This window comes from Bos mutus, chromosome 16, assembly GCF_027580195.1.
Source record: "Bos mutus isolate GX-2022 chromosome 16, NWIPB_WYAK_1.1, whole genome shotgun sequence".
NCBI classification, from domain to species: Eukaryota; Metazoa; Chordata; class Mammalia; order Artiodactyla; family Bovidae; genus Bos; species Bos mutus.
Window position 1 is genome coordinate 51,887,886 of NC_091632.1, and position 17,109 is coordinate 51,904,994.

The 17,109-nt window shown below is 39.8% G+C and overlaps 1 pseudogene; it reads right to left on the minus strand.

The window, feature by feature from the left end:
- Positions 1–12,819: 12,819 nt before the first annotated feature.
- Positions 12,820–13,342, minus strand: LOC102267233 (programmed cell death protein 5 pseudogene; annotated as a pseudogene).
- Between the last annotated feature and the right edge of the window lie 3,767 nt (positions 13,343–17,109).

Sequence of the window (17,109 nt, forward strand, 5' to 3'; positions counted from 1 at the left end):
CGGTGATTGGGAGCAACAGCTCTATTGGGATGAAATGAGACAGGGCTATGAAAAAGATAAGACAGCTGACAGTCAAATCTCACAAAAAGTTTTACTGTAAAAGGAGCAGAAAAAAATGGGTGGTAGGTGGAGAAACATATGGATTCAAAGTCTTTTTTTTTTTTTTTAAAGGAAGATATGAAGGTGTGTTTATCTAATAATAGAAATGATCAAGAAGAAAGGAAAAACATAATATTGCAGAAGGGGAACTGTGGGGTAAATTGGAGAATAAAATTCTTGAGAATGGAAGGTAAGTAGGATCCAAAGTACAAATGAAGAGGCTGGCTTTCGGTAGAAATAGGATGCATTTTCCAGTGCAACGGGTTTAAAAGCAAAGCAAAGGGCACAGATGCTGGTGAGCTGCTGGACTATTTGGTGGCAAGATGCAGGATTAACATTTGAGTACTTCTATTTTGAGAACTGAGGGAGAGGCTTAGAGACTCAGATAAAAAAAATTACGAAAAGTTGGACAGGGAAGGTATGCTAGGATTTTCTTGACAGCATTGAATATCTTTATGAAATGTATGACAATAAATTAAAACTTTTTAATTTTCTTCTGAAATCTTTAGCTGTTCAAGTTTCCCTGGTGGCTCAGTGGTAAAGAATCCACCTGTCAATGCAGGAGATGTGGATTCAATCCTTGGGCTGGGAAGATCCCCTGGAAGAGGAAATGGCAACTCACTCCAGTGTTCTTGACAGGGAAATCCCATGGAAATCCCATGGATTTCCAGGCTCCCAGAGGAAACTGGCAGGCTACAGTGCATGATATTACAAAGAGTTGGACATGACTTAATGACTAAACAACAACAACAACAGGTACACCCACAGGGTGGGTGGATAGTTATACAAAATCAGAATTGGCAATTTCCAAATTCTCATTATTTGAGAAAGGGAGGGAGAAAGAGACAAAGGAATAGAGAACAGATGTCAGGAATTGATGTGGCTAAGCTGTGGTGTCTCACAGGGCAAGATGTGGAGTAAAGATGTGAGGAGAGAGAGATGGGGAAAAAGCAGTGGTGTCAATGGACTGGAGGTCCCCATGTTTGAGAGATGTTTGGGGCAGGGATTCTAGAGAATGTGGGCAGAGTGGTTAAGTGATAGCAGTCAGAGGGCAGGATGCTTTATATCAAAATGGCTCACCTGGAGAGTCTACTAAAAATATAAATTATTGAGTCAAACTTAGAGAATCTGATTCCATAGATCTGGGATATGACCTGACAATCTATAGTTTTCATAAGAGACCAAATTGATTCTGAGAGAGTGTGTCCTAGAACGGACATCTGGGAACCGTTGAGAGGAAACAAATATCCAAGTGCTCATAAAAGGATATGGTCACTTGGGGGTCAGGTGATCAAGAAAGCATTCCAAGAAGAGGGGAACAAGAGAGTATGATATACTGACCAGCTTACTTATTGTAGGAAATAAGATCCTTGGTTATTTGAGCACACAAACTTCTTCAGGGAAGGAGAGAAAAAAATTCAGTACAATACCTATAAAGGCTAAGAAAGTTGGCCAAATTCCCACAAATGGGAAAATATGAAATCATTTGCCGATGGTGGAAAGGACAATCACCACTGAAAAACAACTTAACAGATACTGAACGAGAGTCAAAATATCTAAGGAGAGCACAGAAAATTTGTCCCGTTTGAGATTAAAGACAAATGCTTTCCTCTCTATGAAGCAATTTCCTTCCTCGGTATTCAGAAGTCATGAAACACTTACCATACCTATGGTTCTTCTGTTACTGGGCCTATTGTTAATGGTGAACACCATTGAGAAAACAGAAGATAAGCAGCTTTTCACTCTCTGCCAGTTGAAGTTGGGAAATATTTTTTCTGACTCCAAGTATATACTTCAAACTGCCAGGTTATCAGAAGGACCAGGTCAATTTGAGGAAATGGTGTGGTACAGAATGCTGACTTAATAGTGTCTAAAAGAGGAAAGCTGCATGCCAGCAGCATTTGAAAAAAATAAACAGGTGTTGTCACTGCAGGAAAGTATTAATCCTGGAGTTATCAGTATTGGTCACTTCAGGCTATTATGAGTGGGTGTACACAATTTTAGAGGGATTAAATAATATGAGAAACACACCAAAAAATGAATAAGTCATTTACAGATGGGTCTACTCCCAAATTTTCCATAACTGTCTAGTACACTACTTTTTCCAGTGACAATAGGGACAGGTTATAACAAGGGAGGTAGTAGAATCTGCTGAAGAGCTCAGACTTTGTGAGTTTAATTCAGGCTGTGACTTATTGGCTCTATAGTATTGGTTAAAAGATCTATTCACTGCATCTCTCAGGTTACTCATCTAAAGAAGGCTGATGGTCATCGTACTTAGTTCATAGGATTGTTTTAAAAAAGAAATGAGTTAATACATAACAGATCTTAGCACAGTTACTGGCTCAGAGTAAATGTTCAATATATGCTAAGTATTTGTTGTTGTCGTTCAGTTGCTTAGTTGTGTCCCTGTAATGCGATGTCTAATGAGATTATTATCCAGTTTAGTAACAATCTCACAGAGCAATTCAAACACATCCCAGCAAATTGTGACATCAACACGTCCATTTACAGGAGAAGTGTAGACAAATGCTCTATCTACGATTCTTTAAGGAAAATGTTTGTTTGTGCTAGAAGACATCAAGGCCAAGACAGAAAGGTAAATAACATTCAGTACAGGCAAGAGAAAGATTTTTTAAGGAATGAGAACACAATGTACTGCAGAGTTTTTGATTCAGCAAATGTCCATATTATTAACCGTATTTCAATGACATAGAGTTCCCACAAGTCAGGTGCCCATCTTACCATCTAATTCATGTTTTAATAGCAATCATGTTCCAACTCTCCCTAAGTTATTGTCTCAAAAATTGTAGAGAACACAATAAAGAGGGAGATGGGGGGTATAAACAGACTGGACTTCCTGGGTAGCTCAATGGTAAAGAATCTACCTGCGACGCAGAAGACTCAGGAGATACCACAGATTCTACCGCTGGGTTGGGAAGATCCCCTGGAGGAGGGCATGGCAACCCACTCCAGTATTCTTGCCTTGGAGAATCCCATGAACAGAGGAGGTTATCAGGCTACAGTCCATATGGCCGAACGTAGTCAGATATGACTGAAGTGACTGAGCATGCAGGTGGATATAAATAAAAGAAAGCAAGAGAACATAGTAGCCAAAACCATATATATAGTGGATTCTGGGTCATATTGAAATTGGACAACTCAGCTTTTTTAGGTCTCTATTTCCTACACCTATATAATGGGGATAATAATAGTACTTACCTCTATAAAATTTTTATAATGAATGGATGAGATGATAAATACTATGCATTTGTTACACTGGTGGTTATTATTGTTAACTGGAGAAGGAAATGGCAACCCACTCCAATATTCTTGCCTGGAACATTTCATGGACAGAGGAGCCTGGTGGGCTACAGTCTGTAGGGTCTCAAAGAGTTGGACACGACTGAGCAACTAAACAACAATTATTGTTAACGTTGATAAAAGAACATTCCTTGCCCCAGAGTTAGGGCAAGTATAACTGGAGGATTGACGGCGAGGAGAACTAGCACACAGATGACTACAGCATTAATTCATCCAACAAACATTACGTTAGGAGCTGATGAAATGATGGTATTAATAAATAAATTCTTGAGGTAGTTTGTCTATCAAGAAAGATAAATTAATAAGACAATGTGGTAGGTGCTAAGATAGGGCTGGAATGGGGAATAGTTAAGAGAAGCTCCTAACTAGATGTTGTTATTTAGTCACTAAACCATGTCCAACTCTTGCAGTCCTCTGCACTGTAGCCTGCCAGAATCCTCTGTCCATGGGATTTCCCAGGCAAGAATACTAGAGTGAGATGCTATTTTCTTCTCCAGGGGATCTTCCTGACCTAGGGATCAAACCCAAATCTCTTGCACTGCAGATATATTCTTTAGTGCTGAGCTACCAGGGAAGCCCAAACAGATATTAGGTAAGTCTAAATCAAAGTCAAATTTAAGCTGGAAAGCATGAGGGAGATAAAGAGAAGTCACCCACTGGGGTCTGAAACACTAACATTAAATCTTTAAAACAAGAAAAGAAAAATCTTTTATGTAATGGTCAGAAATTAATGGACATTCAACAATCAATCATTTCTACTGAAACATTTTAATACATTGGCTATAGAATGATATTATTATTTCTTAATAAATAAAATATATTTCTAAACAAGAGATGATATCATAATTAGCAACATAAGATGAAAAGATAATATCTATTAAATGAGAAGGAAAGCAAAGATGTCCACCATCACCTTCCTCTAGACGTTCTCTCCAAGCTCACAAGTCATGAAACAGAAAAGAGAAAATGGTAAATTGTTATTATTTGAAGAGATGACATATTATTTATCTGGAATAACCAGAAGTATAGCTGAATTTGATGAGCTCTATAAAGTAGATGGATAAAACACAGCCTGTTATCCTGCCCAGAGAAACCCACTTCCTCACTATCGAAAATGAGCAGTTCACATGTTTTCCTTTCTCTTTAAATCTCCCAGGCCCTTCCCCCATTTCCAACTGATGACTCACCTCAGACATCTTCGAGAGCACAGAGACAATCACACCTGAAGAGCCTCACATTCTTAATAACTTGGCAAGCCACCTCATCTGCATCCACATATTCTGACTTTTCTCCCATCCCAGAGAAGTAAACATCTTGTCCTTTCCAGGTCAACTCCCTGATGTGTGCTCAGCACACACACCTTTGTCTGCCCCAGGAGGCTGCTCAGACAAACCTCTGCCTCTCTCCTGCACCATCAGTATCTTCTTGTTACCAGATCGCTCCTCAGTTCAGTTCAGTTCAGCTGCTCAGTCGTGTCCGACTCTTTGCGACCCCATGAATCGCAGCACGCCAGGCCTCCCTATCCATCACCAACTCCCAGAGTTCCTCAGACTCACGTCCATCGAGTCAGTGATGCCATCCAGCCATCTTATCCTCTGCCGTCCCCTTCTCCTCCTGCCCCTAGTCTCTCCCAGCATCAGAGTCTTTTCCAATGAGTCAACTCTTCCCATGAGATCTCTCCTACTGGCATGTAAATATGCCTTCTCATCACCTATCTTTAAAGAAAAAGCCCTCTGTGGATTATGTTTCCCCTTCAAGCTACCACTCTTATTTCTCTGCTCCCTTTGAGAAAAATGTTCCTTGAAATTGTTGATGATGCTTGTGTTCTTCACCTTCTAATTTCTCCTCAGCCCACCCCAACTCTCTGAATGAATTCTCCTACGTCACCCCAGAACCCCACCCAAACAAAGCCCCTGGTCCGCCATTCCTCTGAGGCCAGTCACTGGCTCTCTCCTGGGCATTAGACCTGGTTGACGACTATCTCCTCGGTAAACATTGAACACCTTGAACCTCCTGTGACATCTTCTCCCTGTTTTCTTTCCAACTCACTGGCCCTGACCCTACCGGCTCCTTTGCTGAGTATTCTCTTTCTGACTTCTCTACCCACCTTCCCTCTGTCATTTAATTTTAAATACTGTCAACATGGCATTGAGTCCCAAAGAGTCAGGACTAGGGTGAGGCAAGTGAGGCACTGGCCTGAAGCTTAAAATATAAGGGATAATGATAAATAATATTTATTAGTAATATTTTATATTAAATATTTTGATGAATAATATAAAACAAAATTAATGTCCCTTCAAATGCATCTTGAATAAAATTTCAACACTTTAAATGAAGACTGATCAGCATTACTGATTTTTCCTTCTGTCTCAGGCCCCAACATGGCTCAGCACTACACGACATCTCAAGTTAGATGCCAGTCACAAGTGGTAGGTCCCCAGGTTATCCGTAACTTCTGTGCTCAGTTCAGTTCGGTCGCTCAGTCATGTTCGACTCTTTGCGACCCCATGGACTGCAGCACGCCAGGCTTCCCCATCCATCACCAACTCCTGGAGCTTCTGTCCTACGTGGCTATAAACTGGGGGTCTCCATGATGCCCTTTTCTGGTTCTTGAATTTGTTAAAGGAACTCATAGAACTCAGGGAAACATTTCCTTACATTTACCAGTTTACTGTGAAAGGATGTGCTAAAGGATACAGATGAACATCCAGATGGAAGAGATGTGTAGGACCTGAATGTGAGAAGATGTGCGGGGCTTCCAAGCCCTCTCTGGGCATGTCGCTCCCAGCATTTACATTTCTTCGCCAACCTGGAAGTTCTGCAAACTTTTGGAATTTTGTGGAGGCTTCATGGCCAAGGCCTGACGCATCGCTGACTCTATTTTCAGCCCTTTTCCCCTCTCAAAAGAAAGCGAGTAGGAAGCCTGAAAATTCCAAGCTTCTAATCATGGCCTGGTCTTTCTGGTGACCAACTCTCATCCACGAGCCATGCAGCAGCCCACCCAGAGTTGCCTCATTAGAACAAAGGACACCCTATCACCCAAGAAATTCCAAGGATTTCTAAAGGGTGTCAGGAATCAGTGTCAAAGACAAGATATTAGAACAAAATGCTATTATTAGAACAAGATGCTAACAGTACTTTTGTCACTTAGGAAATTACAAGAGTCACAGTAGTTCTGTGCCAGGAACTGGTGGCAGAAGCCAATACATATTTTCTATTATTTCATAATTTGCATCTCACATGTTTTTATATGTGGTTTAGTTGTAAGTAATTTTTAAATATAAAAGAGTCAGCTGATAATTTGTAACAGCCTTTGAGAGCATTCCTGATCAATTATTTAGTTAATTCAGACACAATGGCTATTTTCTCCTGCCATCTTTCCCAAATTAATCATGTAATATTAGAAGTTGAAGGCAAAAGAAATCAAGTTCCTCCTGCCCTCCCCAAAAGAAATTGTTACATAATTACTGACAAGTATAAGACCAAAGGAGAAGTAATCTCTGGTTTCTTTATCCAATGCGGCATTGAAATACTCCATTTTCTCTGAGTCCTGGGATAATATCTCTATAAATCAACATGGATAAATTTCAAAGCACAATGTTAAGAGAGAAAAAAAAAAGTTGCCGAAGAGCTTGACAGCGTCATTTACATGAAGTTCAAAACCAGACAAAAGTAAACCATGCCGTTTGGTATAATTATATGGTATTAAAATAAGAAAAAATTAAAAGTAAACAATAAAGATAGAATCCAGTAGAGAGACCTGGAAGGCAGAGAAAAGGATGCATTTATGTAGAACAAGGAAAAGACCCTTCACAGTACTGATAATGTCATAGCTCAAGTTGGGTATTGAAAATAGAATTTTTGTTCAATTATAATACTTAATAGTTTGGATATTTATTATATTCCATGATGCTTACTTTCTAGGTATAATTTACATATAGTAATTGCAGATCTCAAATCTCAAGTTTACAGACTGGCAAATTTTCACATGTGTATATATTCATATCATTTTCTTTTTGCATCAAATATTTCATGATACAATGAAAAGAAAATTGATTCTGAAGTTAATCTATAATTTGGACTTTTTTTACTATGTTCATTAATGGTAGATCCATTGCCACTTAATTCTTTGCTCTAAGGATGTGACTGCTGTAAAAAGAAATCCAAAATTTATGTTAAAATTCCAGTATCATTTGAGAATTATGAGCTCAAAAGTGACTTTCTCTGAAAGGAAAACTTTTGCATCTTAAAATAAAACTCATCTACAGTACACATCCTTTTATAAATGATCTTGCTCCGAGAGTGATGCAGAGGGAGTTATAACAAGGCCACACTACAGACCACATAAGGAAAAGCACTCAAGTGGCCGAACCCAGTGGACTCTGCGAGGACTATTGAGTTTCAGTTTCCTCCCATATGCTTCGCATATCCTCTGTGGATGGGCAGGCAGGCTTTCTAAATCTCACACACATTCTTAATCCAGCACATAACCATTTAAAAAGATTACCTACCATTTAAAATACACCAACTTTAGCAAAAATCTAATTTAAAATATTTTAATCTGTGTATTTCTTGAGGGAAAATTGAGTAAACTTTACCCCAAATCTCCCATTCACATTAAACCTGGATTCCATAATTATTACCATGTTCCCCTTGGCCAGAAAAACAGGCCATAACCCAAGCAATCTTAGAGCCCACAAGACTTGGAGAAAAACGTAGACCATCCACATAGTTTCTTGGCAGCTATGGAAACCATGCAATGTACAGAATTAGTGGGAGCTAAGAGTAAGTTATTCATTTTTCCAGTGAAATGGTTGTCTCATATGTCAATTGATTCTGCATATACATAAGCCTATCCAATCTTGGACATTTTTGTGTTGGAGAAAAATAGGTTTGTGTCCAAATGTTAAAGAACAAAATATGTCTCCCTAATTTTACCATGTTGAAATGAGGGCAAACTTCCTGGGAGCTTTAAGACCACACACTATTCATATCTTTAATTCAGATAATTTTTATAAATACTGTCTTCCTATGAAATTAAGCTATTTAATAAGTTTGCATAGTAATGTGCAAATGCATTGAGTTCAAGCCCATGTTTCCTTGCCATTCCACATCACATAAAATACTGCTTTTTACATAATGTGTGCTTAACAAATATCTTGTTAATCCATCGGAAGATGGAAGTTGTAAAAGATGTCTGCTGAGGGATAAAACGCAAATCCCATTTTTGTCTTAAGAAAACAAGGGCAGGACAAAAGTGTCAGGAGGAAGAAAAGGAAGCTGATCTGTTTTGTCAGTAACAGGCATCATATGAGGCTTTTTATTTTCTTTGCAATTAATTCACACAAATGCAATATGAAGTTAGTATGACCCCATTTATGAGCATTGTTATGACTCTCGTTCTTGCTCTACCTGATGAGTAAATAGATATTCGGGGAAGTTAAGTTAATTATTTGAGGTCACATTACCACTAAATTCAAACCATGATTTTCAGGCTCCAAATCTCATGCTTTTGTTTTATTTTTCCCACTAGAATATCGCCTATTTTTTTCCATGTATTTCAAATAGTGTGCATCAGACAACTAATCAAACTCTATTTTTCTCTAGTTTTACCTAGATTGGTTAAGAGCAGGAGATGGTATGGAATTGTGTTGTTGTTGTTGTTCAGTAGCTAAGTCATGTCTGACTTTGCAACCCCATGGACTGTAGCCTGCCCAGTTCCTCTGTCCATGGGATTTCCCAGGTAAGACTACTGGAGTGGGTTGCTATTTCCTTCTGCAGGAGATCTTCCTGACCCAGGGATCAAATCTGTGTCTCCTGCAATGCAGGCGGATTCTTTACTATTGAGCCACCAAGGAAGCCAGTATGGAATTTGATATTTGACAAATAAATAATCAAATTCTAAAAGCTTATAATTATCCTAAAAAACAGAAATGAGACTGAATTTCTTAAAAAGATGAGTGTGATTGATGGATGCCTAGTGATCCCCACAATCCTTCAGGAGGTCTGTGAGGTCAAAATTATTTTTATGGAAGTTCTATAATATATTCACCTTTTTCACTGTGCCAACATTTGCAGTGATGGTAGGCAAAACTGCCGGTACCTTAGGATAAATCAAGGTGGTGTCTCCACACCATCCCAGCAATCACTCTCCTTCCCTCCCAAGCACACACAGAAAAAGAAAGGTCATGCTCCCTTAGGAATATCTATAAAAAAGCAGTAAAACCATGCTAATTTTGTTGACTCATGAAAACATGTTTCCATAATATTTCTTGTGAAGAAATGGGAACTACACATACTGTACTTCCGATGGAATTTCACAGTTGTCCTGCAGAAAAGCACCAGTGTCATTGTTTCACTGTGAGCCAATCTACCCACTTTTCTCACTGAATACTATTTTTACCTGAAAGAACAACTGACAGAAAATAGGCAAACCATATTGTTCAGACTTGGATATTTAAGGACTATTTATTTAAAAGCAACAAAGTACACCAGGGCCTTCAAGGAAAACAACTGACAGTATTTGTTGCCAGTGATAGAATTCAAGTTCTGAAATTAAACTTGTAATTGTTCATTCTTTAGTTTGCCACTGGAACAGATCTGTGTGTTAAAGAGCTAAAAGATGGTATTAAGGTGATAGCTTAATGTCAGGGACTTTCCAGGTGGCACTAGTCATAAAAGAACCTGCCTGCCAATGTAGGAGATTTAAGAGACTCGGATTCCATCCCTGCGTCAGGAAGATCCTCTGGAGGAGGGCATGGCAATCCACTTCAGTATTCTTGTCAGGAGAATCCCATGGACAGAGGAGCTGGCAGGTTATAATTCACAGGGTAGCAAAGAGTCAACATGACTGAAGCGACAGAGCACAGCTTAACCTCTGAGAAGGTAAAATCAGATATATGAAGTTTTTTACTAGATATTGAAGACCGGGGAAAAGTCACTTGAAAGGATTTGATACCAAGTGTCTTAAAGATATTGATGGACAGTTCCAGGGCCTGTACCATGCCCTTGAGAAGTTTTTAATCCTCAAAGAAAGTTCAAGGTCAGTTATTTTCTCTCCAGTCTGGCAATAAAAGCATCAGCAAATGAAGAATGTTGGTATTTTGGTTGGCTTCCCACTTAGCTTCTATCCTTTTTTACCATCCTTTTTTTTTGGCTGAGGCAGTAATTTTGGGCAAGCCAACCATGGAAGTTTGCTGATAATGAAAATTACCAAATGGCAGCTCTAGTATATTTTCTGACAAAGGCGTTTCCTAGGACTTGGCTTCATGAGTAAGAGAGAATTGCAGAGACTGCTGTTCCTGGATATCTTCCAATTTTACAAAGCACCAGCAAGCATCATAGACTTCCAACTGTGTGGGGGATATGTACAAGGTGTTTATTTCTCAGATCATTTATTAGTTCAACTTCAGTGGGAATTTGGCAGGACAGAATTGACTGGGATTGAAGAATTTCAGTTTGTCAATAAAAGTAATTACAGTTAAATTAAATGTTATGCAACTTTTAGCCCAATTTTCTCCCATATGTGGATAAGAATGTATACGTGTACACACTTGGGGAAAAAAGAGAAATAAGCAATTTAAAACATTTCTGCCTCACCTTCCAAATACAGATCTTTACAGTCTTTGCTCTGTCTTAGAACGAGAAAATTTTCATTTTTATTTCTAACATTTGTAGTTTTTCATATGTGGAAACTTCATTTTCGGAAACCTTCCACCAATTTGCCTAATTTCTAATCCTTATACAGCATAAATTCTGTGTCTCCTTCCAAGGGGTTTACCAAGTGGCTCAGTTGTGAAGAACCTGCCCACCAGTGCAGGAGACATGGGTTCAATCCCTGGGTCAGGAAGATCCCCTGAGGAAGGGAATGGCAACCCACTCCAGTATTCTTGCCTGGGAAATCCCATAGACTGTAGCCTGGGCTACAGTCCACGGGGTCGCAAAAGTTGGACACGATTAAACGGCTAAACAACAACAACAATTCCTTCTAAGAAAGCCTTTCTTGACTTTTCACTATAAGTCATGTTTGGCCTCTGCACTTTACCTTCGTGGTACTTGAGGATATTTGTCATGGAGCAATAAATTCTGTAAGTGTGTTGCTTAATGTCTGGCTCTCTGAAAGAATGTAATCCCTGAACGGCAGAGACATCTCTCTCTTATTTACCACTGAGTCCAAATACTTTTCACATAATAGACACCATCAATATTTAGGGCAATCTTGAGTATGAGTCCAAACTTTCCATGAAATTAACTACTGTACATAGAGCATTCAGCCCACAAACTGGAGAACAGTGAATCCTCAAAAAATGTTAACTTACTGCCTTACATAATCCCTGGGAAATACATAGGGAAGGTATCATATAAATTCTCAATTTTCAAGTAAGGAAATGCAGTCAGAGGGCATGTTACTTGCCCAAGACACATCACTTGTAACAAGTGGAGGCCAGAAGGGAACGAAAACCTTCTCAGTCCCTATTCCACATTCTTTCTAATGAACCAGACTTTAGAGAGAGTGCGCCTGGGATGCTGAAGGAGCCTGTGCTTCGACAACATCTACTAAACTGAGAGGATCCATCCCAAGTGCTTTCTGCTCTGGTCCGGAAGTAGGTATTGACGCAACTTTCTTTCTTCAGCATTGCATCAGGGGCTGCTTATTTCCCATTCAACATCTATTCTCCATCTTCTACAATTTTTATTCACATAGCAATGTACTCCTGTAGGAAAATATATTAATCACAGCTTTCCTTGTATCAAGGGGAAGATATTTCATTAAGTTCTGATCATGAAATAAGTGTGATGAATGTGTCCCAGGGAAGCTACTTAAAGAGCACCCTGTTGTATCATACCAAGATGCAGGCATGGTGACTGGTGCCCCAGCAGCCATTCTGAATGATGCAGTCACCTTGAGGTTGGAAATGATGTGCTGAGGATGATAAAACAGCATGGTGCCTATTGACTGGTCATCCCTGACTGTGGAGCCACCATGGCAGACTAAACGACCTACATCAGGATTTATTTTGTGTGTGAGAGAAATGCACTTTTAATACATTTAAGCTGCTGTTAATATTTTTATGCAGCTAAATATAACCTTACTGATATAATTATTTACAGAGCTGTAGGGGGAAAGTAGTAGTTCGGCTCGTTGTTATTTTTGATCCTCCAAGTGAGAACCTGAGACAATGTATGGTTCATTATGAAATGTATTTTTTCAGCTTATTGAGTTATAACTGACAAAATAAAGTTGTAAGACATTTAAGGTACACACTGTGATAATATGATATACATGTGCATTGTGAGCGGACTCCTCCCGCCCTCCGTCTACTTAATTGTCATCACGTCTATCTCATATATTCTTCTTTTTTGGTGGTAACATCTACGTTCTAGTATTTTAGCAAATTTTTTTCTATTTTGCATAACAAGTTTATTTTTAAAAGGTATATAGACAATAAACAAAGTAAACACACCACCAGATCTTAACTTCTGCCAAGTATTATCTCCTAGATAATACTGGAACTTCGTTAAGTTCCAGTCTCTAGACAAATTCGATAATCGTCATCTTCATCAGAGTCCATTACTTTTCTTCTGTTGAATGTAACTGTTGTTTTCTTTTCTGTTTGTTGGCTTACTTTTTCGAGGATTTCTATTAAACCTTGTTCTGATACCTTCCCACTTAGTTGTCCATACCGTGCCATCTGTATAAGGTAATTCTCTACTTTTTAGTTTTCTCAGGCTTTACAAGTGCTAAGTTACTTAACCGGGCCCGGGCTGACTGATTCAGAACTTGGGCTAAGATACTGTTTCTCATTTCTGCTTCCCTGTGCTTTGCTTCCTATTGTGCTGCATCGCCAGGATCCCCGTGCTTCGCCTGCAGCTCAGCCAGCCTCTACTTCCTCAGCGCCTCGAGCTCCTGCTCCGCCATGCTGCGGCCGGCCCGGGCGAGCAGCAGCGAACACGCCCCGAACTCACTCCGAGGGAACACCGGCCTAAAGAAGTCCCTCTCTTTAGCAAATTTTAGTTATCAACTCTACAATGTTATCAACTATAATCACCATGTTTTACATTAGACTCGCAGGTTTTATCTGATAGCTGAAAGTTTGTGCCCTTGATCAATGCAACCACTTTTCTATTCTCTGTTTCTATGAGTTGATTTAAAAGAATTTTTTTCAGATTCCACATACAAGTGATACCTTGAAGCATTTGTCTTTCTCTGTCTAGCTTATTTCACTTTGCATAATGTCCTCAAGCTGCAGATATTGTTGCACGCGCGTGCACACACACACACACACACATACACACACACATATTTGTGCACCTATATAGTGCTTCCCAGATGGCTCTAGTGGTAAAGAACCTGCCTGCCAATGCAGGAGGCATAAGAGACATGGGTTTGATCTCTGGGTCGGGAAGATCCCCTGGAGGAGGGCATGGCAACCCACTCCAGTATTCTTGTCTGGAGAATCTCATGAACAGAGGAGCCTGGTGGGCCACAGTCCATAGGGGCACAAACAGTTGGACACAAATGAAGCAACTTAGCGTGCACACATACATATATATACATATATGCCAGTGTGTATACATGTATGCAACACACATACACACATATGTATATATAACAACTTCTTTAACCATTGATTTGTTGATTGATACTTACGTTGCTTCCATATCTTAGTTATTGTGAATAGTCTTGTAATAAATATGCAAGTTCAGATTATCTCTCAAATATCTGTTTTCATTTCCTTTTTTAATGCACTTAGAAGGGAGGTTGCTAAGTTGTATGGTAGCTCTGTTTTTAATTTTTTAATACTGTTTTACAACTGCTGCAGCCACAGTGGAAAACAGTGGTTTTCCTTTCCTCTGTGGTTGTCTAGGGTACCTTGCTTATTCTAAGTGGCTCCCAGTAATTGAAGGTATGCCACGATCTGTCAGTGTCAGGGGCTTCCCTTGTGGCTCAGATGGTAAAGAATTGCCTGCAATAGGGGAGACCTGGGTTTTATCCCTGGGTTGGGAAGATCCCCTAGAGGAGTGTCCAGGGAGGACTGCAGTTAGCACCTAGATGCAGGATGACTGGAAGCAGACCCTCAGGTGACAGCTGAGACAGTCTGTGGCTAGGGCCCTTCGCGGGGGTGGGGAACTAGGAGGTGGGTGTTTTGGCCCGTTCCCTCCGCATTGGACTAGGATGTAAAGCCACAGGGCATGGGGATGCTCCTGTGCCCATTAAGAACTGATTTGTTTTTTTATGTGCTAAAGTCTTGAGGGACTTCTGAACCCAAGCCCCATTTGCTCTCAGAGTCAGGTGATCCAGGGACCCATCCTTTGGGTGGCAGCTGCAAAAGTTAAAGTACTTGATATGTATAAAAGCTCCTTCTAGAGAGAGATTGGCAATTTGCAGTGGGCTAGTGGGAGATGCCTGAGGGGTTGTCTGCTGTCTTCCCAGCCTCTGAAGATCACTGTCAAACCTCTAGTTGTATGCTAAATTAGAAGCTTGACTCAGGCACCAGCTTTTAAAATATGCAAACAGACATCTCTCCAGGAAAGACTGGGAGACTGGCATTTTGTAACTGCTCCCTCTCTGCTAAGTCCTGGGTCATAGCCACGGTGAGTCCTTGTGAGCCAACTAAGAACTATTTCTTAGATTGAAATAGCTTTATGCATCTTATAGAGGCAAGTCCTACTGGCTTTCAGAGCTCACCATTTGAAAGCTCCTCAGGTAAGAGTCTTAAAGGTTGGAGTGCTAGATGTGAGGTTTAAACCCTCTGTTCCTTGGGGAAAAACTGGGAGTGGGAGTTCCCTACTGATTATATGGCATCTGACCTGGGGTGTGGTTTATAGATAGAGTGCATCTCAGTCCTTCTTGCCCATTTCTATGGGGGTATTTTCTCATTTGCCCCATACATAGGAAGCCATGTCTGGTTTCTGGATTACTTTCAGAGGAAATGCTCTGTGTGCGGTGTAGATTGTGTGTCCATGGGAGGAGGGGAGTTAAGGAGACTCCAATATTCCCTTCTTGGACTGGAACCATGAAGTGTATTTTAAATCAATAGCTTGAAATTTTGAATTGCAAATATTTCAACATGTAGGCATCACTAAGTCTGTGTGAAGTATGCTATTTCTGAACTCATTAGAGTAAGATTTATGAGATAATTTGGGGTCACATTTGTCTGTTTCAAGCTTTTGATCAGCAGCATTTCTGGAAAAGATTATCAGAACAGTAAGAGATAGAATTTGAGACAGTTTCTTCACTTGTAGAAGTTATGAATATAGAATTTTAAAGTGAGAAGATGCCTTAGAAATCACTTAGTCCATCTTTATTTTACACACCAAAAAAAAAGGGGGGGGGAATAATCGTTATAAAGAACATTCTACAGCTTTCTCACAGCTTTACTTTGCCATTCTCCAAGTCACTGATGTGGCCTCTTCATTAGTGTATAATGTTATTAACAGGTCATTAATAGCCACTGTGAACTCTGAACCAATAAATTAGGTCAAGAGACGATCTCTTCTGTCTCTTCTTTGAACTTCTTTTTCTGATGAAGCTATGTGTTCATGAACTTGAAACATGCTCTTGATTTATGAGCTGGTATGGCCTGTGTGCCTACCTGACTGCAGGCAGTGTAAAGGCTTCCTTTACTATGGGAACCTGAGGATGGTAAGATCTCAGTTTCTGTTCAGCCTTAAGGCAAAGAAGGTCACAATTTAAACTTCATTCTGTAACCCAGCTCTTACCAGTCGTTACCAGAAGCATTGGGTGCTGACTGGGCACCCTGTACCTTAGCACCTTGCTTCTTACTTGGTTGCTGTTTCTAAAGTATAACTCCTAAGTCCAGGGAGCTGCAGCGAGTATGGATGAGAAGGGGCAGGGAGGGGCAGGGGGGTAGAGTAGCAATTACTAGCTTGCCAAGGTTTGAGCTATTTACAGTCCTTAATCACAGTATCATGAAACGTTTTTGGTACTCTATTATTATCCCCCAAATTGTGGTCAGCATATCTGACTACATGATATTTCATCATTTGAACAGGTCAGGCTAAACAGAAATTGACTGAAATGAATGTATATAAACTGAAATTGACTGAAACAGAATATTTTTAAACACTGCATATTTTCTTCTTGCTGCTTCTAACCTCCCCTTTCATTAATAATGCAAAGATGAGTAAGGAAACTTAGCCAGATTCAGTGATTCCCTTCAGTGTTCACTTCTTTTCTTCCTCATCCCATACTTCCTTTTTACAGTCCTCCTTTCTTTCTTTTGTTCTTTGTTCTCCCGAAGAGAGAGCTTTGGATTGCTAATTGAGCTAATTGCATTGCTAAACCTCAATACACACTCTGAAGCTTCAGCACAGACTCTTTGTGACCCCGTGGACTGCAGCACACCAGGCTTTCCTGTCCTCCACCATTTCCCAGAGTTTGCTCAAACTCATGTCCATTGCATACTGTACATAAACAGGGCCAGATCTGGCCTATGAGACATTGTTTGCTGACCTTGGATATGCATGATCTCCTTTGGTAGTCTTTTTGAATACAGTTTCCTTTTTCTTATAAAACAGACTTTTAGAAAGTCACACACATTATTCCTACCTTTTTACTCATATGATATCATCAATTCAATAGTCTTAAAAGGCAACTCAAATTAGTTCTTGAGCAAAGCAGAATATAAATAAAATAAATCTATTCATTTTGTGAAGAAGAGT